The following is a 27095-nucleotide window of genomic DNA, read 5'->3' on the forward strand; positions in this document are numbered from 1 at the left end:
CTGCAGCAATGAAAACAACAGCCTCTCAGAATTACCAAAACCACTCAGGTAACACCCTCGGAGAACTCTTCCCCATTTGGTGGTCTCTAAGGTGTCCTCAGATGGCTGTTCCTGTCTCTGGGTGCTAAGGTAGTTTAACAGCCTCTCAGAATTACCAAAACCACTCAGGTAACACCCTCGGAGAACTCTTCCCCATTTGGTGGTCTCTAAGGTGTCCTCAGATGGCTGTTCCTGTCTTTGGGTGCTAAGGTCTCTAAGGTGTCCTCAGCTGGCTGTTCCTGTCTCTGGGTGCTAAGGTCTCTAAGGTGTCCTCAGATGGCTGTTCCTGTCTCTGGGTGCTAAGGTCTCTAAGGTGTCCTCAGATGGCTGTTCCTGTCTCTGGGTGCTAAGGTCTCTAAGGTGTCCTCAGCTGGCTGTTCCTGTCTCTGGGTGCTAAGGTCTCTAAGGTGTCCTCAGCTGGCTGTTCCTGTCTCTGGGTGCTAAGGTCTCTAAGGTGTCCTCAGCTGGCTGTTCCTGTCTCTGGGTGCTAAGGTCTCTAAGGTGTCCTCAGCTGGCTGTTCCTGTCTCTGGGTGCTAAGGTCTCTAAGGTGTCCTCAGCTGGCTGTTCCTGTCTCTGGGTGCTAAGGTCTCTAAGGTGTCCTCAGCTGGCTGTTCCTGTCTCTGGGTGCTAAGGTCTCTAAGGTGTCCTCAGCTGGCTGTTCCTGTCTCTGGGTGCTAAGGTCTCTAAGGTGTCCTCAGCTGGCTGTTCCTGTCTCTGGGTGCTAAGGTCTCTAAGGTGTCCTCAGCTGGCTGTTCCTGTCTCTGGGTGCTAAGGTCTCTAAGGTGTCCTCAGCTGGCTGTTCCTGTCTCTGGGTGCTAAGGTCTCTAAGGTGTCCTCAGCTGGCTGTTCCTGTCTCTGGGTGCTAAGGTCTCTAAGGTGTCCTCAGCTGGCTGTTCCTGTCTCTGGGTGCTAAGGTCTCTAAGGTGTCCTCAGCTGGCTGTTCCTGTCTCTGGGTGCTAAGGTCTCTAAGGTGTCCTCAGCTGGCTGTTCCTGTCTCTGGGTGCTAAGGTCTCTAAGGTGTCCTCAGCTGGCTGTTCCTGTCTCTGGGTGCTAAGGTCTCTAAGGTGTCCTCAGCTGGCTGTTCCTGTCTCTGGGTGCTAAGGTCTCTAAGGTGTCCTCAGCTGGCTGTTCCTGTCTCTGGGTGCTAAGGTCTCTAAGGTGTCCTCAGCTGGCTGTTCCTGTCTCTGGGTGCTAAGGTCTCTAAGGTGTCCTCAGATGGCTGTTCCTGTCTCTGGGTGCTAAGGTCTCTAAGGTGTCCTCAGCTGGCTGTTCCTGTCTCTGGGTGCTAAGGTCTCTAAGGTGTCCTCAGCTGGCTGTTCCTGTCTCTGGGTGCTAAGGTCTCTAAGGTGTCCTCAGCTGGCTGTTCCTGTCTCTGGGTGCTAAGGTCTCTAAGGTGTCCTCAGCTGGCTGTTCCTGTCTCTGGGTGCTAAGGTCTCTAAGGTGTCCTCAGCTGGCTGTTCCTGTCTCTGGGTGCTAAGGTCTCTAAGGTGTCCTCAGCTGGCTGTTCCTGTCTCTGGGTGCTAAGGTCTCTAAGGTGTCCTCAGCTGGCTGTTCCTGTCTCTGGGTGCTAAGGTCTCTAAGGTGTCCTCAGCTGGCTGTTCCTGTCTCTGGGTGCTAAGGTCTCTAAGGTGTCCTCAGCTGGCTGTTCCTGTCTCTGGGTGCTAAGGTCTCTAAGGTGTCCTCAGCTGGCTGTTCCTGTCTCTGGGTGCTAAGGTCTCTAAGGTGTCCTCAGCTGGCTGTTCCTGTCTCTGGGTGCTAAGGTCTCTAAGGTGTCCTCAGCTGGCTGTTCCTGTCTCTGGGTGCTAAGGTCTCTAAGGTGTCCTCAGCTGGCTGTTCCTGTCTCTGGGTGCTAAGGTCTCTAAGGTGTCCTCAGATGGCTGTTCCTGTCTCTGGGTGCTAAGGTCTCTAAGGTGTCCTCAGCTGGCTGTTCCTGTCTCTGGGTGCTAAGGTCTCTAAGGTGTCCTCAGCTGGCTGTTCCTGTCTCTGGGTGCTAAGGTCTCTAAGGTGTCCTCAGCTGGCTGTTCCTGTCTCTGGGTGCTAAGGTCTCTAAGGTGTCCTCAGCTGGCTGTTCCTGTCTCTGGGTGCTAAGGTCTCTAAGGTGTCCTCAGCTGGCTGTTCCTGTCTCTGGGTGCTAAGGTCTCTAAGGTGTCCTCAGCTGGCTGTTCCTGTCTCTGGGTGCTAAGGTCTCTAAGGTGTCCTCAGCTGGCTGTTCCTGTCTCTGGGTGCTAAGGTCTCTAAGGTGTCCTCAGCTGGCTGTTCCTGTCTCTGGGTGCTAAGGTCTCTAAGGTGTCCTCAGCTGGCTGTTCCTGTCTCTGGGTGCTAAGGTCTCTAAGGTGTCCTCAGCTGGCTGTTCCTGTCTCTGGGTGCTAAGGTCTCTAAGGTGTCCTCAGCTGGCTGTTCCTGTCTCTGGGTGCTAAGGTCTCTAAGGTGTCCTCAGCTGGCTGTTCCTGTCTCTGGGTGCTAAGGTCTCTAAGGTGTCCTCAGCTGGCTGTTCCTGTCTCTGGGTGCTAAGGTCTCTAAGGTGTCCTCAGCTGGCTGTTCCTGTCTCTGGGTGCTAAGGTCTCTAAGGTGTCCTCAGCTGGCTGTTCCTGTCTCTGGGTGCTAAGGTCTCTAAGGTGTCCTCAGCTGGCTGTTCCTGTCTCTGGGTGCTAAGGTCTCTAAGGTGTCCTCAGCTGGCTGTTCCTGTCTCTGGGTGCTAAGGTCTCTAAGGTGTCCTCAGCTGGCTGTTCCTGTCTCTGGGTGCTAAGGTCTCTAAGGTGTCCTCAGCTGGCTGTTCCTGTCTCTGGGTGCTAAGGTCTCTAAGGTGTCCTCAGATGGCTGTTCCTGTCTCTGGGTGCTAAGGTCTCTAAGGTGTCCTCAGCTGGCTGTTCCTGTCTCTGGGTGCTAAGGTCTCTAAGGTGTCCTCAGCTGGCTGTTCCTGTCTCTGGGTGCTAAGGTCTCTAAGGTGTCCTCAGCTGGCTGTTCCTGTCTCTGGGTGCTAAGGTCTCTAAGGTGTCCTCAGCTGGCTGTTCCTGTCTCTGGGTGCTAAGGTCTCTAAGGTGTCCTCAGCTGGCTGTTCCTGTCTCTGGGTGCTAAGGTCTCTAAGGTGTCCTCAGCTGGCTGTTCCTGTCTCTGGGTGCTAAGGTCTCTAAGGTGTCCTCAGCTGGCTGTTCCTGTCTCTGGGTGCTAAGGTCTCTAAGGTGTCCTCAGCTGGCTGTTCCTGTCTCTGGGTGCTAAGGTCTCTAAGGTGTCCTCAGCTGGCTGTTCCTGTCTCTGGGTGCTAAGGTCTCTAAGGTGTCCTCAGCTGGCTGTTCCTGTCTCTGGGTGCTAAGGTCTCTAAGGTGTCCTCAGCTGGCTGTTCCTGTCTCTGGGTGCTAAGGTCTCTAAGGTGTCCTCAGCTGGCTGTTCCTGTCTCTGGGTGCTAAGGTCTCTAAGGTGTCCTCAGCTGGCTGTTCCTGTCTCTGGGTGCTAAGGTCTCTAAGGTGTCCTCAGCTGGCTGTTCCTGTCTCTGGGTGCTAAGGTCTCTAAGGTGTCCTCAGCTGGCTGTTCCTGTCTCTGGGTGCTAAGGTCTCTAAGGTGTCCTCAGCTGGCTGTTCCTGTCTCTGGGTGCTAAGGTCTCTAAGGTGTCCTCAGCTGGCTGTTCCTGTCTCTGGGTGCTAAGGTCTCTAAGGTGTCCTCAGCTGGCTGTTCCTGTCTCTGGGTGCTAAGGTCTCTAAGGTGTCCTCAGCTGGCTGTTCCTGTCTCTGGGTGCTAAGGTCTCTAAGGTGTCCTCAGCTGGCTGTTCCTGTCTCTGGGTGCTAAGGTCTCTAAGGTGTCCTCAGCTGGCTGTTCCTGTCTCTGGGTGCTAAGGTCTCTAAGGTGTCCTCAGCTGGCTGTTCCTGTCTCTGGGTGCTAAGGTCTCTAAGGTGTCCTCAGCTGGCTGTTCCTGTCTCTGGGTGCTAAGGTCTCTAAGGTGTCCTCAGCTGGCTGTTCCTGTCTCTGGGTGCTAAGGTCTCTAAGGTGTCCTCAGCTGGCTGTTCCTGTCTCTGGGTGCTAAGGTCTCTAAGGTGTCCTCAGCTGGCTGTTCCTGTCTCTGGGTGCTAAGGTCTCTAAGGTGTCCTCAGCTGGCTGTTCCTGTCTCTGGGTGCTAAGGTCTCTAAGGTGTCCTCAGCTGGCTGTTCCTGTCTCTGGGTGCTAAGGTCTCTAAGGTGTCCTCAGCTGGCTGTTCCTGTCTCTGGGTGCTAAGGTCTCTAAGGTGTCCTCAGCTGGCTGTTCCTGTCTCTGGGTGCTAAGGTCTCTAAGGTGTCCTCAGCTGGCTGTTCCTGTCTCTGGGTGCTAAGGTAGTTTAACAGCAAGGAGCAGCTGCTGCCTCCTTCCACCTCTTTGGACACAGGAGACAAGAAAAAAGTTGAAGCATTTGTGCCCGCTACCTTCTTCTGTACCTGACCCTCCCCACCCTAATCAGAGGCCACAGGGGTGGGCATTCCTCTCAGTTATGTAAACAAAAAAAATCAGAATATTGAAATGATCTTGAATTGCCACTATTTGGGAATCCTAAATAATGCTTACTCTGCATGATTCAGTCCTTGCTTAGTATGTTGTTGTTGGGGGGGGGGCGGGAATCGGGTAGTTCTTTGAAACAAAAGTTGATTTCCATGCATGCCTTGCCTTTACCTCTGGGTTGTCCTGCCTGAGAGTTGTGCCAAGCATGCAGTGTGGTAGTGTGGTAGTGTTTTCATGCTGTAATTGTGGGACTGTTCCTGCTATTGCCTTTTTATGGTCATATAAGGCTTGAGTCCAAGACGTTGCCATTTGTGAATATCCCAAACCAAATGGGAAGGTGGGAGTACCCTGGACAGTGCCTACTTGTCCTGTGGCACTGAGCAAGTTGCCACCATCTGGGGTCTGCTTGTTGAACCGGGCTCCACTCAGCCTCTGGGACAGCTCTTTGCTTATCTGAGTCAAGGCTTTCCGTTTTCAAAGTTGCAGCGCATGTTGTGTGGCTCCTACCCAGTCTGTTTTCTTTCCTGTCAGAATGTGAGACTTAAGAAATGTTAAGTGTCCTTTCAAAGATGAAAACCCTCTGGGATGCAGAAGAGAAATGAGCTGTTATCTCCTCCGAGTTGTGACTGATCTGTGAGGCAGATCCGAGTGATGAACAAGAACATTTTTGCATTCTTCTCATAGGAATTCCAACAGCCACTCCTGGCAAAGGTGGAGGTGTGCTGTTTGCGGTATGCTGAAGCCATTGCATAATTTGCTGCACAGTTCTGCAGTAGGGGCGGGGTGGACAGTGTTAGGACAGATAACATAGGTTAGATTTTCCTGTTCTGTTCCTTTAATGTTTAAGATTAAACTATTTCAGAAAAGCCACACTTGTCAAACCACACTGTGCCTTTTGGAGAGTCGTTTCTGTGTGAGGCCTCTGGTGTGGCTTCCGGTAGTGTCCGAGAAAACTGGTGATGCGTGGAGTTGTGCTGGCTCCCAGGATTCCTGGCTGTCTTGGCATAAACCTGGCTTCCTGGGATCACCTTCTGTCATGGAAAGTGAAGCCCTCGCCTTGTCTGTGCCTTGGGAGCACTGAGCACAGCGCGTAGCGCTGCCTCCATGCCTTTCTGAAGGGGGGTTCATTTGCCTAATCTCACTTATTTGTAGTTTTCTTAGTGATCCTCTTGAAGCCATTCTTTTTTTTTTTCCTTGCTTGTATCTGACTTCCCACCTGGTGCCTGTAACGTTTCTTGTGGCTCCTGTTGGTGGAGTGCTGCCGCGTGCTGGTACCCTTCTCTGAGCAAGCTCTCCTGCACACTGTTGGCAAGTGCCACATGGGAAGGAGACTTGGCTTCAAGTCATAAGTTTTGAATTTTCTAATCTGGGGCATTTCAGTTACTGGCTGTGTGGCCTTAAATGGCTCTCATATTTCCTGAGTATCATTCCTTAACCTGTAAGACAGAATAAGCCATTTTGCCCCTTCACAGCACCGCTGTGTTAGAAGTAGTGATTTTGTTTCAGAGAATCGGCTCCTTGGATATTACAGTTCATACCATTGTGTCATGTAGCCCTAAGGAGAAAAACCCACTGATGGCTGAACTGCGATACACCATTGATTAGAGATGCGTTCTGCTAGTAGAAATTATTAATTATGGATGGAAAGATTGGTGTAAATGCAATGTTATGTGAGTGCTATTCTTTGTATTGCTTCTCTCTGCCTCTGTTTCTGTTGCTGTAACAAGATCCTAGAAGCTGGGTACTTTATATTATTCAGCTCATGGTTTTAGAGGCAAATTCTAGGTAAGGTAAGCCCTTCTGTTTGGCTTCTGGTGCAGGCCTTCCCATGAACACTTGCTTGCAGTGGGAGCATATGTTTGGAAGCAACTGTGGGATCGGACAGGAAGCCCCAGGATATGGGGACCAGGCCCACTCTTCAGAACAAGTACTTTTGTTGAGAACAAACCAGAGTCCTCAAGAATGTTGTGGATCTCTTCAGAGGATGCTACTCCTATAGGCATAACCTCTTGCCATCTCCTGAAGATGCCACCTGTCAGCATTAGCACCCTGGGGCTCAGACTTGCAGCTCATGAGAGCTAAACGCACACCATATGCAAACTGTCACACCGTCAGAGCAGCATCTTAGAAACTGCAAACCTGAATTGCCTCAAGCATAAATTAATCGAATCCTTAATGAGATGGCCTAGGTGTGCACTGTATCTTAGTTGTCATTGTAGCCTTGGCAGCACCATAGGACTTACCTGACACTTGCCTTCAAACCTAACTCCATTCCCAGGGGATCAGAAACTCAAGGGTGGGCCCCCAAGGATGAGTCGCCTACACTCCAGATGAGATGCTGGTAACACGGGAAAAGTTAAGGGCCACCCATCTATCTGCAGCCAGCTCCTTTTGGGTGTTTTTGTCCTTTCTCTAATGTGCACATGGAGGTACTAAAACTACCAGACTGTAAGTGAATTGTGCCTTTCCAGGAGGATAGCTGCCAGGGAAAAGCTTGGTGCACCAGCTCTCATAGGATGGGGACCGGCTCGGTAGCTTGCTTTGAATAGCAGAATTCTGGTGATTTCGTCTTAAATGATTCCTGTCTTTGTTAGTTTTAGATATATTTAGAATTAACAGAAGTAGTAAAAAAATGATGAAGGGTTTAAGTTGATGTTACAGTTACCTCTACTATTTGTATGTGCCAGATGTGAATGGCATCTTTTAAAAGTCATTGAAGAAGGTAAGAATAGGGTATGGGGCAGTGGCTCACCTTGCTGATCCTCTCCTAGAAAGTGCTAGAATCTCCTGCAGGCACTGGCTCATGTCCTGGCTGCTCCACTTCTCATCCAACTGCTTGCTTATGATCTGGGAAAGTAGTGGAGGATTGCCCAAAGCCTTGGAACCCTGCACCAACATGAGAGACCTAGAAAAAGCTCCTGGTTCCTGGCTTTATTTACATTGGCTTAGCTCTGGCTGTTGTGGCCATTTGGGGATTGAACCAGTGAATGGAGCATGTTTTTTCTTCTTTCTGTACATCTGCCTTTCCAGTAAAAATCAATAAATCTTTAAAAGGGGGGGGGCAAAAGTAGCAAATTATTCTGATGTGGAGTGTTTGTATAAAAGCAAATGCTAAAACTGATGTGAAAGAACATTTGTTTCGGACTTGGAGCAGTGGCTTTTGTGGAAGGGGCTTGTGTTCATCAAGCACAGTCATCTATGCCCTGCCGTCTCTAACGTGGCCAAAGCATAGCTGCTGGAAAGTCCTCTCTACACCAGGAACGGACTTGACGGAGGACACACTGACACAGAGGCACGTTAAGAAGCCTTTGGGGTAGACTTGGAGGGATGGCTTGGTAAGCTGCCACTGCACCCCACTGTTCTAATTGGGCCCTGGTTCCATGTTTGAGCCCTTCCCTCCCCGTTCCACGAATGCACCTAGGAAGGTGGTAGAAATGGCTGAAGCCTGGGGTCCTTTCACCCATACGGAGAGCCCGACGAAGCTCCTGGCTTTGGCCTTGTTCAGTCTCGGCCATTGCGGCTGTCTTTGGAATAAACCAGTAAATGTAAGGTCTCTTTCTCTAACTCTACCTTTCAAATTAATAAAAATGCTTTGTTCATGATGGAGAGAACTATAAAATTAGGTGGGTACTCTTGTCCTTACTAATTAAATGTTACAAGTAAACATTTGACCATTTATCCTGTGTGCATAAAAATGCACCATGTTTCTGAGAGCAGTTGCTAAACATTTCTAGCTTCCGTAAAGCCCCAGTGCATTTTGCCACTCCTTGTCCTCTGCTGACAGGATTCTGGTGTTCTTTGAGCCCATTTCCGCTTCTCCCATGCCTACCGTGACTGTTTTCTGTTCCTGTAATAAAACATTTGTTCTTCCTCTGTCATTTGGTCAACGCTGTGTTGGTGCCTCCGCCTCTCCTGTTTGGGCACTTTCTTCTCATTGGTTCGTCCTGTATGTGAGCTGGCATAGATGTCAGGGCACTGCTGGTTTGCAGGATGGCTCATCCATGGTTCCTTGCCCATGGGCAAGTTACTTAATCTTTCCAGTCTCCATGCTGCACCTTGATACCTGCTCCCCCCAAGCCCCGATTAGTGCTTTATGGAAAAATGTAGTTTTTGCTTTATCTTTACAGGAGTTATAAAGGAGCTTTATTTTGTGAAAGGAGTTGAGAGCTTCCCTCCCCCTGCCCCCGTCATCTCTTTGAATTCTCTACTCCGTTTTGAAGGACCCATCACCTCTGCTGATCTTGTCTTCTACAATTATTCAGTGGCCTGCTAGGTTTTTGTCAGTATCTTTGACTACTATTAAGCTCAGTATCTATATTTTTGTGACCACGAAAACTTGGATATTCTGTAAGGTTTCGGTTTTATTGAATTGTCTGCATTCTGTCAGATGTTTAGTTTCTGTAAGGTTGGAGTTGATGTTCAGAACCAGAAATCCACTCAGAATAGAGCTCAGCTTAAGACAAGCTTTACTGGGAGTGCTACCCGGCGAGGTTCACTGGTCTGGTACAGACAGCGGGCTAGGGAAGTTGTATGCAGGGGACATGAGAGGTTGTTTTTATTCAGGGGGCTGTGGAGTTGGGTGTTGGGGGGCAAAGGACTGAGCCTTCTAGAGTTGTCACAGGCTCCCTGTGACCTTGGTGGATGTGGAAGCTGCCTTCTCCTGGTGCGGCCTTATCGGCCACCCCTCACCCACCCCAGCTGGGCTTTCCAGTTTCAGACAGACTGTCAATCAAACAGTGTCTCTGTTTCACAGATGCAGAGTTTTTAAAGTGGGAAGAGATTTGGGTAGGGTTTACTTTTATTTGTGAATAGTTCTGTATCATAATTATTTTATATTAGTAATCACTTCAGGCTTATCAACTGATGACTTAAACTGTTGTGTCACAGTACCCACTATTGAGACATTTTTGATGAGTGATAATTTCAGAAAGTTGAAATACTTTCATCACATAACTTCAAAGGCAAAAATTTTTAAGTGTTCTCCATAAGATCTGAATCCAGGCACTACAAGTTGATACCCCTTATGCACAATAGTTTGAACCAGAAGTGTTTGTGTTTTTGCATTTTAGAATATTCACATAGGGCTCAGCGGCGTGGCCTAGTGGCTAAGGTCCTCGCCTTGATCCCATATGGCCGCTGGTTCTAATCCCGGCAGCTCCACTTCCTCTCTGTCTCTCCTCCTCTCAGTGTATCTGACTTAGTAATGAAAATAAATCTTTAAAAAAAATTTTAAAAAAGAATATTCACTTATACTTTGCTAGCTGAAACGCCTCTAATCCCAAAATACAAAATTGGAAATATTCCCAAATCTGAAATTTTGAACTGTTACATTGTCTCTCAAAGCTTCTGATTTTGGATTAGGAATATTCAGTCTGCATATTTTTCAGTATCAGCTTGTTTATTTTTTGCATGTTGCAACATTTATTTTGATGACCATTCATTCTTGCTATTAAATCTTCCTTGTTAGAGAAGTGGGGAGAGTGAGATGAATTGGTTCCATTTGTTGCTTCACTGGCTGACGCTCCACCCCCAACCGCAAGGGCCAGCACGGGCCCATGGTTGGAGATTGAGAGTCCACTCGGGACTCCCACATGAGTGCCAGGAGCTGAAGGCCCACCTTCCACTGCCTTCCCCTGCTCGTCAGCCACAAGCGGAATTGCAAGTGGAGAATCTGGGACTTAGAACAGCATTCCTATGGGATGCTGGTTGCATTATAAAATCATGAGCTTCACAGGTGGACATGGTGGTTTGGTCTTGTCAGTTACCTTGTGGATGTATCCCATTTTGTGTACCCATGCATCAGTTGATGGCTATTTGGGCTGTAAATGCTCCATCAGGAGAATGTGATTATGGACAGTCACGTCCAGGTTTTTGAGCGGCCATGGCTTAGGTTTCCGCTGAGTGTGTGTCTGCCAGTGGAGTCCTGTGTTAACTCTGGAGCATGGCAGATGATTTAGACAGCAGCTGAGCTGTTGCACCTTTGCTAAGGGATGCCAGTACCCAGAATCCTCACCCACACTTGTGTGTAAAGTGCTGTCTGACTCTGGTTTTAATTTGTGTGTCTCAGAGGTTTATTATGTTTAGCGCCGTTTTCATGTGTTAATGGTTGTTTGTCATCCTTAAAGTCTGTTCAGATCCTTTGCTTAATTTTACGTTGTGCCGTTTGTAGTAGTGTTGTCATTAAGCTGAAAGGGTTTGTTCTTTTCAGTTTTTGATTTGGGAATTACATGTCTTGGTACTAGAGGAAGAGGATGAAGGAGTGCTGTGTTGTCCCCGTTCTCATTGGTCAGGGATTTCCAGAGGAGACCAGGAGTCAGCCATGATCTGCTGCTGAGCTGATGAAACAAAGCATTGCCTTCTTCCTCTTGTTTCAGTCAGCGTATGAGTAATCCATCGATCTCATCCTAAACTTGGGGGAAGAAGGGTTTTCATTTTAGGGTGAGGTCTTTATGGCACCGTGATTGAGACAACTGTGTCTCATGCTGGCATGTTTAATTGGTACCCACATAGGAATCCAACACTGAGTTCCTGGCCCTGGTATTTGGCCTGGTCCAAACCTGCTCATTGGGAGTGTTTTGAGTGAGCCAGAGGATACAATATATCTTTATATCTGCTTCTCTTTCTGTTTTTGCCTTTCAAGTAAAAATAGGTATCTGTTCAAAAAGAAGACATTTAAAAAATATATTAGAGAGAAACCCAAGAATCTTATGTGTTCCTCCACTCCTTTAAATGCTTGTAATGGCCAGGCTGAGCTGAGGTAGAAGCTGGGAGCCAGGTGTTCAAACCCAGGTCTCCCCTGTGAGTGGCAGGAGTTCAACTGCTTGCTCTGTCTCCTGCTACTTCCCAGGATCTACATTAGCAGGAAGCTCAAGTCAGAAGTGCAGGTTAACATGCAACGCAGGTACTTTATTCGAGATACAAACATCTTAATTGCCATCTTAACCACTTTGCCGAATGCTTATGTCTTGGGAATATCTCTATAAAGCATGAATACATATATGATTTAGTTTTCAATGATATATTTTATTGCAAAGTCAAATGTACTTAGAGGAGGAGAGACAGAAAGGTGGATCTTCCATCGGTTGATTCACCCCCCAAATGGTCGCAGTGGTTGGAGCTGACTTGATCTGAAGCCAGGAACCAGGAACCTCTTCCAGGTCTCCCACACGGGTGCAGGATCCCAAGGCTTTGGGCCATCCTTGACTGCTTTCCCAGGCCACAAGCAGGGAGCTGGATGGGAAGTTGGGCTGCCAGGACACGAACTGGCTCCCATATGGGATCCTCTCGTGTGCAAGGCGAGGACTTATGTGCCAGGCCCAACATGCTGGTTTTTTTTTTTTTTTTTAAGTTTTTATTATTGGAAAGCCGGATATACAGAGAGAAGGAGAGACAGAGAGGAAGATCCTCCATCCGATGTTTCACTCCCCAAGTGAGCCGCAACGGGCCGATGCGCGCCGATCCCATGCCGGGACAGGAACCTCTTCGGGGTCTCCCACGCGGGTGCAGGGTCCCAAAGCTTTGGGCCATCCTCTCCTGCTTTCCCAGGCCACAAGCAGGGAGCTGGATGGGAAGTGGAGCTGCCGGGATTAGAACCGGCTCCCATATGGGATCCCGGGGCTTTCAAGGCGAGGACTTTCAGCCGCTAGGCCACACCACCGGGCCCATGCTGTGTTTTAAACATGATTTTATTAAATAGCTCACCATTTTTAAAATATGCAGCCACATTTGTTCAGTAGAGCATAGTTAGTGATGGTAGCTAATCCCGACTTGAGATACGACAAGTAAGGTTGATCCACTGAAATGTTTTAAATAGAAGTTCAACCTAGAGAGCTAGCTGCATTCTGGCTAGTGGCTACCTTACTCCTACATGGCCTGCACTGATCTGCGGACTTACTAATCTTCTATTACTTTTAAAATGTTAGATTGTAAAAGATACTACAAGCAGTGTGTATGGGGTCCTATGTTGTAACGCTGGGAGTTACGCCTGCGGCGCTGGCATCCTACATGCATTCTGGTTTGAGCCCCCACTGCTCCACTTTGAATCAGCTCCCTGCTGATGGGCCTGGGAAGGCAGCAGAAGACGGCCCAAATTTGGGACACATAGATGGAGTTCCGGGCTCCTGGCTTCACTGTTCTGGACCTGGATGCTGCAGACAGCGGAGTGAACCAGCAGGTGGAAGACGGTCATTTTCACCGACTCACTCACTTTGTCTTTTAAATAAACAGACCTTTAAAAACAAGTATGAGGTATTTTTAGTCAGTCTGACTGAAGTTACTATTTTTTCTGCAGTCTCGAGACTGCTTGTTTTCTAGAGAGAGCCTATTAAACTTTGTAAATTAAACTTCTGTCTCTATAATTACAATGTAAAAAAAATGATTGGGTGGGTTTTCACAGAATTTAGATTTGGGACATTCTGACTGAAAATAGAGGCTTTGTGTCCTACATAGAAGTGGCTTACTGCAGTGAGTGGCTGGCTCATAGGAAGCCGTGTTACACGTGGTTCAGGACAAACTGCTGGAGGGAATGATGACTGGTGTCAGGTGTTGAGTCATACATAGAAAAGTTGCTAAGGCAGACAGTCATAACTGCTGGTTAGTAGTTGTTAAGAGCTTACTCTAAGGTTCCTAACCATGATTGTCCAGGACAAATAGAGATAGTGGCTGGTCTTGAATGAAGTCAGTCTTTGCTCTTCACAGCCTCCATAGGTGGCAAAACAGGCAGGAGCTTATTGACGGTTCTGGATGGTGACTCTCACAGGTAAACGTAGCTTTTTGAATATGAGTAATGGAAACTTAAAGAGGAATCAGGGCCCGGTGCAATAGCATAGTGGTTAAGGTCCTCATGTTGCATGCCCGAGATCCCATATGGGCGCCAGTTCTAACCCGGCAGCCCTGCTTCCCATCTAGCTCCCTGCTTGTGGCCTGGGAAGGCAGTCGAGGACGGCCCAAAGCCTTGGGATCCTACACCCACATGGGAGACTCAGAGAAGACTCCTGGCTTCGGATTGGCTCGGCTCCGGCCATTGTGGCCACTTGGGGAGTGAATCATCGGGTGGAAGATCTTCCTCTCTGTCTCTCCTCTCTGTATATCTGACTTTCCAATAAAAATAAATAAATCTTTCAAAAAAAGAGGAATCAGTTAATATAAGATTATAAAAGGGTGATTTAATATCTTAACATCTTTTCTATATTTGGACTCATGTGTTTTGAGCCTAGAATTGTTTCTGATTAAAAAGTCATTTAACACATTTGGATCCTTTGCAGGGGTCGGTGAGGTAAGGGGAATGTTTAGCTTACTTGGAATACTAGCTGAACACACTAGATTTGTGAAGCAATGGAATCAAGTTCAGGAACTGTTTTCATGGATGGTGTGGAATTTGGTGTAGACTCTAACATTCCAGGTGGAAAGGGTGGCACACTGCAGCCTGCCTGAGCCAACACTGGCCAAATGACAGGGGCTTCAGTGACCGATGGACTTTACTAGTGGAAGCTATGTGTCATGTTTATGGAGAAAATGACGGTTAAAACAGACTAGATGATATTGCTTAGATGGAACTTTTTTTTTTTTTTTTTAATAAAACGACCTGTGAATTCCATGTATGGGTATGGCTTGATAATGTGATGTGCAGTAATTGCTGAGCCATGGAATATACTGAAGCTGGAGCTGTGCCTTAGGGTGGAGAGCAGTGCCGAGGTCAGGTGCGTGGAGCCTGTCTCTTGCATCCTTAGGCAGCGTTCATGTGCTCGTTTTTTTAAGTGGCTGAAGTTATCTGTTTCTATATGCATTTCACATGTATGTAAAGAAACAACATGTATACTAGATGAGGAACATTTTGGTGTTTTCTGCTGTTATTTTTTTCTCTCCCTTCACAAAATGCTGACTGTGATGCAGTCTTGATTCCGTGGATCACTGTCTTAACAAAACATTCCAGAAACTCTTGTGGGACCCAGCATCGTGACAGAGTGGTCACCTGCCACCTGCCGTGCCAGCACTCCACAGGGTTGTTGGTCTGAGTCCTGGCTGCTTCACTTCCCTTCAGCTGCCTGATAATGTGCCCGGGAAGGCAACAAAGGATGGCCCCGGGCTTCAGTGCTGCCCCCATGTCAGAAGCCTAGGAGCCTGGCCCAGCCCCGCTGTTACAGCCAGCAGTTGAAATCTCTTTCTCTTTTTGTGTAATACTGCCTTTTGAATAAATACATCTTAAAAAATAACAAATTCTCATATGCAAACAGAGATGGACGGCAGTGGTAATTTTGACATCTCCTGAGTGATGCAGCCCCACGTTGAGAAAAGGGGTCAATATGCTGGTGAATTGTCAGACAGTGTAATATAATATTAAATGGCAGGAAGGGAATCTTCAAAAAGTTCATGCAAATGCATATTATGAAAAAGAAATACGTGGGTTTCCAAAAACTGACACCAAAGTAAACTTACTTTTCATGCCATTTTCCCTGAGTGTTTCGAAGTACATTAAATACCTTTGCATCCAATGAAAATGGGGATTCTATGAGCATGCATGCATTTAACACACAAAACACAAAACGAATCTGACTGAATAAGCAAGCTATAGGATAATGTATTTTGGCACAGAGTACCGTTTACCTGTCCAAGTGTTAAGAGTAATAGTGTAAAAGCACGACATGAAAGGCAAGGGTGGATCTTTTTTTTTTTTTAAAGATTTATTCTTGTTTTCACGGGAAGTCAGATATACAGAGAGGATGAGAAAGAGGAAGATCTTCCATCAGATGATTCACTCCTCAAGTGGCTGCAATGTCCGGAGCCAAGCCAGTCTGAAGCCAGGAGCCCGGAGCTTCCTCCAGGTCTCCCACATAGATGCAAGGTCTGGGCCGTCCTTGACCGCTTTCCCAGGCCACAAGCAGGGAGCTGGATGGGAAGTGGAGCTGCCGGGATTAGAACTGCCTCAGGGGAGGTGGGCAGGGTTTTTATTGGGTAAGGAGCTGTGACAGTTTGCCCTCATCTCAGGGCAGTCTGATTTGATCTGGGCCGGTCCTCTGAGCAGGTGTGTGTGTGTGTGGTTTTTTTCTTTTGCACAGCATGTGTTCAGTATGGTGGTACTGCTCATTCCCACACCTCCAGGATGCTGGCTTGTCAGTTGCACTGGGCTCTCCTGAGCTTGAGTGCAGATTGGGGGAACAGCAGGAAGCCTTTCTCTGTAGGGTCTATAGGCTCTTTGCTCCTGATGGGTTTGGAGTCCGTTGGAGCCAGGGAGTTAGGTTGATTTTGTTGGTCTTTGAAAAATAGTCACCTGTGATTTTCCTTTTGGTTTGAGGGGATTTACTATTTCTTTGACTTGAAAAGCAGTGTGACAGAGCCAGAGTGGCGAGCGTGAGAGACGATCCATCTTTGATCTGCTAGCTTACCCTCAAGTAGCTCCAAAGGCCGGAATTGGGCCAGGCCAAAGCTGGACCCAAGAACTGCTTCCAGGTCTCCCATGTTGTTTGCAGGGGTCCACACGCTTGGGACCAATTTCCACTGCTTTCCCAGGTGCATTAGCAGGCAGCTGGATTGGAAATGAAGCAGCCAGGACACTAACCAGCACTTGAACATGGGACCCCATCGCCTCAGGTGGCTCAGCGGCCTGGGCCACAGTGCTGGCTGCTTCTGCTTAAAGTGTTTAAATTCTTAGAGTACTTGGTTTTCGAATACTGTTTCTTGTGTGCACCTGTGGTCAAGTCTTTTTTTGTTGCCAGACCTGAGCTCAGTCATGCAGTTTCTCAGACATTTCTGTCTGATATTTTTTGTGATTCCCTACAACTGTCACAGTACTGGAACCTGAGCAACTATGATATGTTTGTATTAAAGAAGTCACATCACTTCTGTTCCACATGCTTGGTACACCTGTCTAATCTGTTAGATTCTGGGTTCCATGGGAGAAGACTCATGCTTCACCCACCCACCCTTCTTTCATTCTTTCCTTCCTTCCTTTCTCCCTCCCCTCGATTTATTTATTGGCTTGAAAGAGAGAGAGAGACACACACAACAACAACAACACAGGGCGTCCATTTCCGTCTGCTGGTTCACTCCACACATGGCTTCAACAGCTGGAGCTGGGCTGATCTGAACCAGGAACTTCTTTCAGATCTTCCACATGTGTGCCTGGGCCCAGTTTCTTGGGCCATGCTCCTCTGCCTTCCCAGGCTGTAAGCAGGGAGCTGGATGGGAAGTGGGGCAGCTGGGCCTCGGCCAGCACCGTAGGCGGTAGCTTTCGCTTCTGTACCTCAGCTCTGATTTCATGCTTTACTCTTTTTGACAGTAAGAATACTTTGAGCTTTGTAAATCACTCTGTGAGCAAACTTACCTGCGGCAATCCTCCTGTTCTTGTAGTAAGCAGAATTTAGAATCTTGTTATAAAATTCCAAGATTTTATGATGTATGGGAAGGACAGAGTATTGCGGTCTGCTTTGGTGGGCCCGGGCACATGGGTGTCAGTCCATTGTCGGGTCCACGGACCTGTTGCTTTCCCAGACAGGCATTGTCTGTACGCGACGGTGTTTCGTAGTGTCTGTCCTCATGGGTGCTCTTCTTAGCAACACCTTATGTTTTGAATTTATTCCACCTCAGGTGAGTTTCTGTTTATCTTCAACTTTGACTCTTTAATCCAGTTTTTAACAGGAGAGGAAACAAAGATTAAAGATTGAAGAATGGATTAAAGATAGACAGTGGAGGGTGGCACTGTGTTTTCCCTGTGTTATTTCTGTGTCTATGAGGAGTTTACAAGGTTTTGTGTTTGGCAGTGAAAATGTTGGCCCATGATGGGAGTCCGTGTTAAGGGCAGCTCGCGGGAGAGAACTGAGCAGTGGCTGTGGCACCCCTTAGAATAAAGATGGAGTAATTTTGGGATGTACAGTCTAATGAGCTGCGAGCAGTGCATACGACGGGCGAGCCCCTGGCATTTCACAGCACCAAGGGTGCTTGAATGCCTTTGAAGTCGGTACCCTGCTTCCTCCCCGACTCCCATCGCTGGCGATCTGCCTTCATCGCTGTAGTTTTGCCTTTGAGAAGATGCATTCATGTGCTGTCTAGTTTGGCTTCTTTGACCTAGCACACTGCTTTGGGGTTCGTGTTTTATTTATTGTGCATTACCTGTTACTGCATGGTGTTATGTTATCACAGTGTATTCTTTCCACAGTTGTTGTTGTTGTTGTTGGAACGAAGAATGGAAGCTTGGAAACTGGCTTATTAGTTTCTTTTCTCTGTTGGAAACTTACTTAAAACGAGAAAGAGAATTTTGCAGAGAGATCCTCCATCCACTGGTTCAGAAGGGAGTAGCTGGCGCTTGAGCCAGTGCCCATGTGGGATGCTGCTGCTGCAGCTCGCAGCTTCACCCTGCTCTGTCACAGTCACAGTGCTGAGCTCTTGTTATGCTCTTGTTATGCTCTTGTTATTCAAGTTTCGTTTCTTTTGGGAGGACAGTAGGTTTAAGATTTCTGCAACAGAATGTCTGTTTTCTCCAGTTATTTCTTCCCCCTGGTTTGGAGTCCTTATACCTCCGCCATGCTGTGAATTTCTCTTACCCGACGTGCTGTGTGGTTTCCATTCGTGGTGGTTACATGGTGTTAAATTTTGAGCAGTTCCCAACTGTTCTCTTCTTACCTGTGAGTGTTCCCTGTTTTCTGTCTTCTTCAAGATTGCCAAATAGTCGATCGGTTAGGTTTTCTCACACTTCATTCCAGTTCTCAACTTCTCTGTTTCACTCTTTATCTTTCTAAGGCTTATCCTAGAATCATCTTTTTTTTTTTTCTATTCAGTTTAGTGAGAACACTTTTTTTCTGTTGATGCATTAATTTCCTTCCTTTGTTTCATCACTGTAATGAATATATGTTTGACCCCTGTGTATCCACAGGTTCCTCATCTGTGGATTAAACCCATTCAGAAAAAAAAAATATCTGAACAGACTTTCTCCTCATTATTCCCTAAACAATAAGATGTGACTTACATAACAGGTGTATTGTATTTGGTATGTTAAGTTCATGTTATGTTCTATATTGCATAATAATAGTGACTAAGGTCTCACTTTATGTATTTTGCCCTTATCAGCATATTGTTTGTTTGGTGTTTTAAGAAAGTCGTTGATACATTTATCAAAGCACCATTGCTGAGACTCTCAGGGAAGCCTGGGTTGAAATCCTGTCTCTCCCACGTGTGTTCTAGGCACTGTTGGATGCTGCCAATCCCAGAGTGTTCTCAAGTGATCCTTTTAAAGTTTATTTATTTGAAAAGCAGGGTGGCAGAGAAAGCAATCCTCTGTCTGTTGCCTCACCTTGCAAAGGAAGCTGCAGCTGCCTGGGCTGTCCCGGAGCCAGGCACTCCAGCCTGGTCTTCCCTGGGGGCGGTACAGGCCCAGGCACTTGGGCAGTCTTCGTCTGCCCTCTGAGGTGTATTGGCAGGGAAGAGTTGGACTGGAACCAGCTCTCAGATATGGGATGTCACTGGCTTTTACCTGGCCCTTGAATTAACTTACTAGCTTGGAGATTTCCTATTGCGAGCAGTTGGTGTAAATTCCAACACTAATCTAAGAGTACAAGTTCTCGGGGTGTTTTTGCCCTTGCTTGCTAGTCTGTTTGCGGGCTGCCCTGAGGTGGTACTTCCTTGAATCCTGCGTCTCATCTAGACCCTGCTGTAAGGCAGCACTGTGTTTAGCTGGGATCCTAACCTCTGGTCACTTTGCTCTTGAACATTTGCTGGTGGACTTGGATTTAGTACTTCCAGAACCCTTCCTTTTTTCTCAAAAAAAATGTTTACCTGATAGATTCTAAAAGTATCTACTAATATCTGAAAATCGCTGATCCTGCCAGAATGTCGGTGTGCTTCAGTGTGTTGGAAGAATGATGAGCACAGTCCCTCTGATGAGGTGGACACCAGCGGTAACTGACATGACAGTATTCAGTATTCAGATACTACGAAGCATGCCCGTTTAAAGCATAGACATGAATGATTTCACTGTGTGGGTACAGAGTTGGGCACTGAGCAGCTACTTTATCAACATTTTCATCACCACCCAAGGAAGTGCCTGCTCTGGAGCAGTTGCTTTTATTTCGCCCACATCCCTTAGACAGTGGTGGGCGTGAATTAAGTTCCATCTTCATGGATCTCTCTCTTCTGGACATGTCATATCATGGAGTCGTATAATATATAGTCTTTGGGTTAACTTACCAGAAGTTTTAAAGCTTCATACCTGTTGTAGCATCTGTCAGTACTTCCTTCCATGTTACGGCTGAGTCATATTTCGTTGCATGTTATAAGTCACTTTCTTATACAGTCTTTCATCAGTTAGCAGACATTTGAATTTTTTAATGTCTTATATTAAAACACTTTTTAAAAATTTATTATGCAGAGAGAGAGAAAGAGAGACCCTGGCCTTGATATCTTCTGTTTCGTCTGCTGGTTCGCCTCCCAAATGCATGGGACAGCTGGGTTTTGCCCAGAGCAGTGTTATCCAGTGGAATTTTCGTTGATGTTGGAAATAGTGTGTATCTGAGTTTACCATATTGTGCTGTAACCATCAATGGCCACTTGTGGCTCCACGGAGCACTTGAAATGTGGGTAGAATGACTGAAGAGCAGTAGTTTTAAATTTATTCAATTTTATTTAAGTTGGATGCTGGCCACCATATTGTGTAACAGGCCCTGGAATTTCCCTTGTTTCCTGGCTGTGTTCTGAATTGCCTTAAGGGTTATATGATGAGTGTACTTGAATTTCATAATACTGATTTTGGGTATCTTTAGCATTACGGCCTGTGAAGTTTGCAGAAGTCTTGTTAGAAGTGCTGCCTCCTGCATTATTTCCTGAGTCTCATGAGATATTCATTAGTGGTTATGGAAGGTCTCATCAGAGTAGGTCTTAGTAAACTCTGCTTTTGGTAACAGCTTACCCTGAACGCAGCAAGTTTCAGATTGCCTGCAAATGGAGCTTTTAAAACAGATAGGCATGTGGGTTCTTAGTCGTTGATCTTTATTATATGTGTGCCTCGCCCTAAATTAAAAGGTGTACTTACATGAGACTGCCGTATATCTCTGTTCTCTAAAATCTACATAAGTTATGAATAGTAAAACTTCATAAGTTATGAATAGTAAATATCTTGGCAATAGTAATGTTGGTCATTGCCTATAGGTCATGGGCCAGGAGTACTAGACTCAGAGTAGCTTGATTATCCTTGCACCGTGCGTCTGAACTGGGCTGTGCCTTGGCCTCTTGATTCCTCAGCTAATTCTTGGCACACTCACATGCTTGGAAAAGCTTCAGCTACTGGTTGCAGTCCTCATGACCTCTGATGCTATTTGCAGCCCAGATCTTCATGTTTTTTTCCCAAGGCTTTATTTTTCAGTTGTAGATTCTGTATATCAAGCAGTCGTTGCTGAGTTCAGTGCTGCTGGTGTGCAACCTGATAAGCTCCAACAAAAGTTTGTTTCCTTTTGAATCCCTTCCTTCCTTTCCCCCTGTCCTCCCCTCCCCATTGTGTGTCCAAGTGAATGGTAAACATGAGTTCACTGCCAAGTGTAGAGAACTAGTACCCACCTCCTGCAAATGGATTCCCGAGAGCTGAATTCTCTGGATAGACAAGCTCAACACTTCTCACTGTTTCTGCTCGTTTCCTGCTTTCATACTCCTACCCGCTTTACCTTGATTCCTTTCTTCCTTGCAGAAACCTTGGGTCTGCCCTGAAACTGAGTTTCAGTGGTTCCTGCTTGGCTCGGAGATAGAGCCCTAGTTCCCTGTGGGCCGTTCCTCTGGAGTGACTTTGTTTGACCTCTGGCCTGTCGCCAGCCATGCACTATTATTATTTCAGCCTTTGAAGTTTTGCTTGCATTATTTCTTGGCCCTGCAACATTTTTCTCCAGATCCTTCAAATATTTTATAAACTAGTGGTAGTAATAGTGGCTAACAACAACAACAACAACAGTGCAGCCCTGAAAGACAGTCTTTTGGCCAGAAACTTGCATTCTACAGAGAACATAGGAATCGGGGTATGGAGTGAGTGGAAAAGAGAAAGGCAAGAAACAAGGAATCCAGTGATAAAGCAAATGTCGGACTTGTTGTCCAGATAAGAGGTGATATACATCTGACTTCACAGCCCAGTGATCAGACCATAACATCCTTCCAACACAGTTCCTTGCTTGACTGTAATGCAGATCTCTTGGGAGGCAGGTCTGAGATTTGCTCATGCCTACACTCACACAGTTGGCCATGTTCCGCTTTGTAGAAGACAATGTGCTCTTAGCAAATAATGAGGTCAATGTCTGGCTGGAAATCGTGATTGATTGTCATTAGAAGTTTGGGGGTAAGATTGTTTCTTAAACTTGACTGTGTACAAAAGAGAACTTTGTTCTGTTCCTGGTGACCCACCTTTATAATTCTTTTGGCCATTTTAATTCTTGTTGAAGGCAAATTTAATCCTTGAGGCCAAAATTTGATAACTGCAAAGTACTTTAGTACATTTTAAGAAACCTGAGAGTGGTATTCATTTTCTCTATGCTGTATAGCAAATTATTACAAACCAGGCAGTGACAGTAACACCCATTTATAAACTCAAAATCGCAGAGGCCGGGAGAGACTAGCACAGCGGGCTTCATGAGTGGGCCTGCCTGCTCTGTTCCTGTCTGAGCCTGGAACCCTCTCCTGATAGATACACTGGTTATTGACAAAAACCCTTCAAGTGTCTGCTTAGGTGTGCTTCTCCTGTTATCCTTCTGGAATTGCTTCTCTGCTTCCCCAGTCCCCAAATGGAGAAAGCCCTGTGTGATTACAGCCCCTGCGGTTTTGGTGCGTAATGGGAGTGGCATCTCACAGGAATGGCTTTTCACACGCTGAGAGTTCAGCCTGCCACAGCAGAACTTTCACACTTTGTTTTATATGAAATTTAGAAATTTTCTCTTTGCTAGAGAAGTATACATAAGATCATCATGGCTTATCCCTCACTTGCTGTGTGTTCTTACCAGTGGTCTTAAAAATATTGAAAGACAGCGCTACAGAAAGGAAGAGAGAGACCTTCCATTCACTCAGTCACTCCCCAAATGGCTGCAATGGTCAGGGCTGTGTCAGGTGACGGCAGAAGCCAAGAGCTTCTTGTCTCCCATGTGGGTGCAGGGGTTCAGGCACTTGGCTGTCCTCTGCTAATTTCCCAGGCATGTTAGCAGAAAGTTGGATCAGAAGTGGCCCGGTGAGCACTCCGACCAGTGCTGATAGGAGTTGCCAGCCTCATACACTGTGGTTTTACCTGCTGTAGAACAATGCTAGCGCCTTTTCCCAGTGTTAAAACACCTTGCTCTGTGCGTGTGTGTGTGAGAGAGAGAAAAAATATTTATTTTTATTTGAAAAGCAGAGTTAGGAGGAGAAATGAGAAAGGCCTCATTCCCCAGGTGGCTGTAGTGGCCAGAAGCCAGCCACCAGCAGCTTCCTCCAGGTCTCACATGTGGTTATAGGGACCCAAGGCTTTGATCCATTCTCTGCTGCTCAAGCAGGGAGCTGCATCTCCTGGTGGAACTCAAACTGGAACCAGCACCCATGTGCAGTGCCGGTGCTGCAGACCGAGGCTTAGCCTACCATGACACTGCCCCCTACAGCACCTTTTTAGATGGGTATTTTGAAAGAAAGCATGCACTGATCAGTCGTTTCCATAAGTAGAAATGCCCAGGTAGATAGCCTTCAGGTTCACGGTTTTCACTGAGGGAGGAAGGAGGAAGAGAGAATTTTATAGCTTTAGTGGACATGGGGAAGGGGGAAAGCAAGAACAGGAATATCCTTAATTACTACCTGAAGCAGTTCTTCTGGGACTCTGTATGCTATGGTTAAAGATCGACTTAGCACATTTCCTTAGCTGTGTTAAGTTGCTACTTAAGATTACAGCAAAGGAAAGCACTTTTCCCCTACTGACTGTGCAGTTTACTCATCCTGGTCTCTGTTTGAAAGACACAGAAGCATCTGGGAAGAAGTCAGAATGCCCGTTGAGTTTCCATGGTAACTTAGAGCAGATGCCACATGTACTTGCTGGAGCTTTCTGCTTCTTCCCATCTTTTCTCAGAAGTGTGTGTGCAAAATATGTGACGCAGATAAGCCCATAAACTAGTTTTAGTTTTACACTTTAATATTGGAAGGAAAACATTTTGTGGTCTTAAAAATTACTTTCATTATAGGGTTGTTTGGAGTAATGGCAAATTTGTGTATCGTGTAGGACAAATACATGTAATTATTGGACAGGTGTTTTGGCACATCTGGTTAAGTCGCAGCCTGCGGCACAAACATTCCATTTGGGCACACATTTGAGTCCTGGTCCCTCTGCTTCTGATCCTGGTCCCTGCTAACACACCTTGGAAAGCAGCAGCAGATGACCCGAGGGCTTAGGCCCCTGCTGCCCACATGGACATCTGGATGGAGTTGCAAGCTCCTGGCTTTGGACTAGACCACCCCTGCCTGTTGCAGCCATCTGGGAGTTAGCCAGCAGATAGAAAATCCCTCTCTCTCTCTCTCTTGTTTTGTTTTTTCCTTGTCTGTAACTTTTTCAAATTAATCTTTTAGAAAAGAAAATACATGTTATTCTTTGTGGGAAAATGTAAGTAACAAATTGGAATTTTGCCTTCCAGTTTTTCTTCATTCTTGTCCCTGAGATGGTTGGTATATTTCTTAAAGAAGAACATGTACTTTGTAAAAACTTTGTAGTAGGCCCTTTTAAAAATAGATATATTTTTATTTTGTTTGAGAGGCAGACAGATAAATGGATAGGGCTAGGTTAGAGCAGAGTTGGCTGCAGTTCCATTGGAGGCTGTGCTAATCTGCTTTTTGTTTTAACTAAAATATTTGACCTCTCTGGCAAATAAAAGGTAAATTTCAACTGATGGTTTGTAGGTTACAGTTCAGGATCGGGTGACCCCATGGTGTTTGTGCAGGCTTGTCAGGAAAAAACAGTCACACGATGAACCAGAAAGCAGAGTTTCTAGATTGAACTTTAAAAAAAAAAAAAGCAAAAAAAAAAAAAAAAAAAAAAAGCAAAAAAAAAAAAAAAAAAAGCTACCCTCTCCTGAGAACTGTACTCTTAGAACGTGGCTGCAGGTCCTTACCACATCCCACCTCTCGAATGGTATAATTAGGTCAGATTGTTAAGTAACTTTGGACAGTTTCTGTAGGGGACCCTGAATTGCCTCTTTCCTAAAACCTGTGACTGTACTTTGAGTGTGTACTTGGTGAGAAAACTTGTCACACTTTGTGACAGCTGAGGTTTAACTGTCCTACTTAGAGACTTTTATTAAATCATCTGGGTAGCTCAACGGAAAGTTAAAGGATTCAAGTTAGAGAGAAAGCATATGAATTCTTAGTATGCTGGGGCCTTAGAAGAAAGAGCCATCAGTTGTCATTGGAATCTTGTGGTCTGTGTTTGCAGTAAAGCTGTGTGTAGGATGTCCTAGCAGAGCAGTACTTGTGGTTTTGCCCACGTACACACTTCAGACTCGGATGAAATTCTTGTCTTTGACGTGGCCTAGACTTGGTTTGAGACATTAGCATTTGAGGCCAGTGTGCTGACGAGGCATCTTATGGCGCCTGGAACAGCTCACAGCCACCTGTCGATGGTGCCAGGCACGATGGTGGGCTGCATTGGTGGAACAGGACTGCCCTGTCTTGTGTCTGTTCATTGAGTGCTTTCTACAGCGACTGCAGTGTGTTCTGGATTCAGAGAATGTGCCTATTATTATTATCTATGTAAAATGTGTACCTCAGGTAAAGCAGGGGGCTTTCAGTATCAGTATACTTTACACAGTAAATAAGATTACTTTGTAAAAATGGTTTTGAAAGGCTTTCATAAAAAAGTTTGAGAAATGCGTATTATGAAAAGCCCTCTGGATTTCAAGTTTTTGTGCCAAAGTAGTTTTTATTTCCATTTTTAAAAATCAATTTTGTGAAACATGCTTGTATTTCCGATTGAGTAACTTTGTTGTAATCTGTGGACATCTCTGAAGAATAAGCCTTTGTCATGTACAACCTTCTGTTCCCCCTGGAGAAGAGGGCTGACTGTTGTAACTCTGCCCTCTGCAAAGCCCACCTTTGTCTGGGCCCATTCCACTCTCAGTAAGTGCACATCTGTTAAAGAGAGACCGCCCAAGGGAGCTGACTGCATGCCTGGTGAGGCCCTTTGGGGACTCCCAGGGGTATTGTGACAGCGATGTGCGTCTTTGTGATTTCTGCCCTTCATTGCTTCGTCAAGATGAGTAGGCAACTCAAAACGCTGTTCCGTGAGTTGCACTACACTCCTGATGTCTCTTACTCACAGAGCTCGAATTAAGAGTCTTTGTAATCTCTAGTGAATCACAATCAACACAGATCTTCAGTGTGTCAGCACGCTTGCCTTTAATTTCGGTGTGATCCCTACACTTTGTCATGGTGTTTGTATCTACCATCTTGCATCTCTTCCCTTCTTTTCTTGCATGGATTATGACAGTCTGACTTTTTGTTGGCCGACTGCTCATAGGAGCCAGTTAGTTTGTTGTACTAGAGGCAGTGCCCCGAGGCTGTTGGGGTTGCTCATCTTTGCAATAGAATTAGAGGTCCGTCTTAGCCAGGGGCAGGGGGCAGGAGCTGCTGGAGGCAGCTGCAGCTGGAGCCCCGTGCCAGCTGACCTCCCCAAGGCTCAAGTCCTAGGGAAGTGAGCTTTCACAAGGAGACAAACGGTCTAAAATAACCTTCCATCAGGGCAGCAGTGGATCAAATGGAAATTCAGGCACTTTTAGAGAATGCATACTAGGCTAGCAAAAACAAACAAACAAACAAACAAAAAACCAAAAACCCAACAAACAAAAAGTCCACATCAGTTTGCTTCCAAGCTTCCCGGTGCTGCCCAACAGATGGACCCAACTATCCCCCTGCTGCCCACTGCCTCTGGGCATACCGCCGTCCAGCCCAGCTCCCGCTCCCTGCCACAGGCACCTGTTGCCTGCATTGTTACCTGCATGGCAGTGAGAATGTGAGAATGGCTTCTGGCTTCCCCGTTGTAGTTGGTGAAGGGCCTGGTTTAAGAGGCTCCCATTGGGAACAGGTAACCTCTCCACAGGTGAAGGAAATATTTGGTGTGTGAGTCATTTTTGGTATCTAATGGCTTGTATTTAGAGGCTTTTTAAATTGAGTGACATTTTTTTTTCCTGGGCGTATATTTTTTTAGAATAGTCTGTACATCATTTGACTCTTTTGGACAATTAGAAACGATTGTTGTGACTCTTGTAACAGTGCACTTTACTTTGAACTGACAGTGGTTCCTTAGTGTCTAAGTCTGGACAGTGGTTTTGATAAGTAACTAGAAATTCTTTGCTAAAATAACTATACTTAACTACTGTATGTATTGATCTTTTATGAGTTGTCCTGGAAACCTAACCTTATTCCTACTGTTTAAATAGGAAAAGAATTCTGATTTTCAAATAACAGAGAAAAACAACCTGTTAACCATTTGAAGGCTGCTGGCACTGGTTATTGTTTGCTTGAAGACTGCAGTGGGGTGCTTAAAACCAACAAGGCTGTGTGTCACGGGCTAGTGTATTCTATTATCTTACTGAAGCTTGCTAATTTTGACACTTTGAGTAGAAAGATGTCTACAAAA

General features: G+C 46.2%; 1 protein-coding gene across 6 annotated transcripts in view; it reads left to right on the forward strand.

The window, feature by feature from the left end:
- Positions 1–27095, forward strand: part of SRPK2 (SRSF protein kinase 2) — a 170810-nt gene that overhangs the window by 89391 nt on the left and 54324 nt on the right. The gene's annotated exons all lie outside the window — the stretch shown is intronic.

Source organism: Ochotona princeps, chromosome 32 (genome assembly GCF_030435755.1).
Source record: "Ochotona princeps isolate mOchPri1 chromosome 32, mOchPri1.hap1, whole genome shotgun sequence".
NCBI lineage: Eukaryota > Metazoa > Chordata > Mammalia > Lagomorpha > Ochotonidae > Ochotona > Ochotona princeps.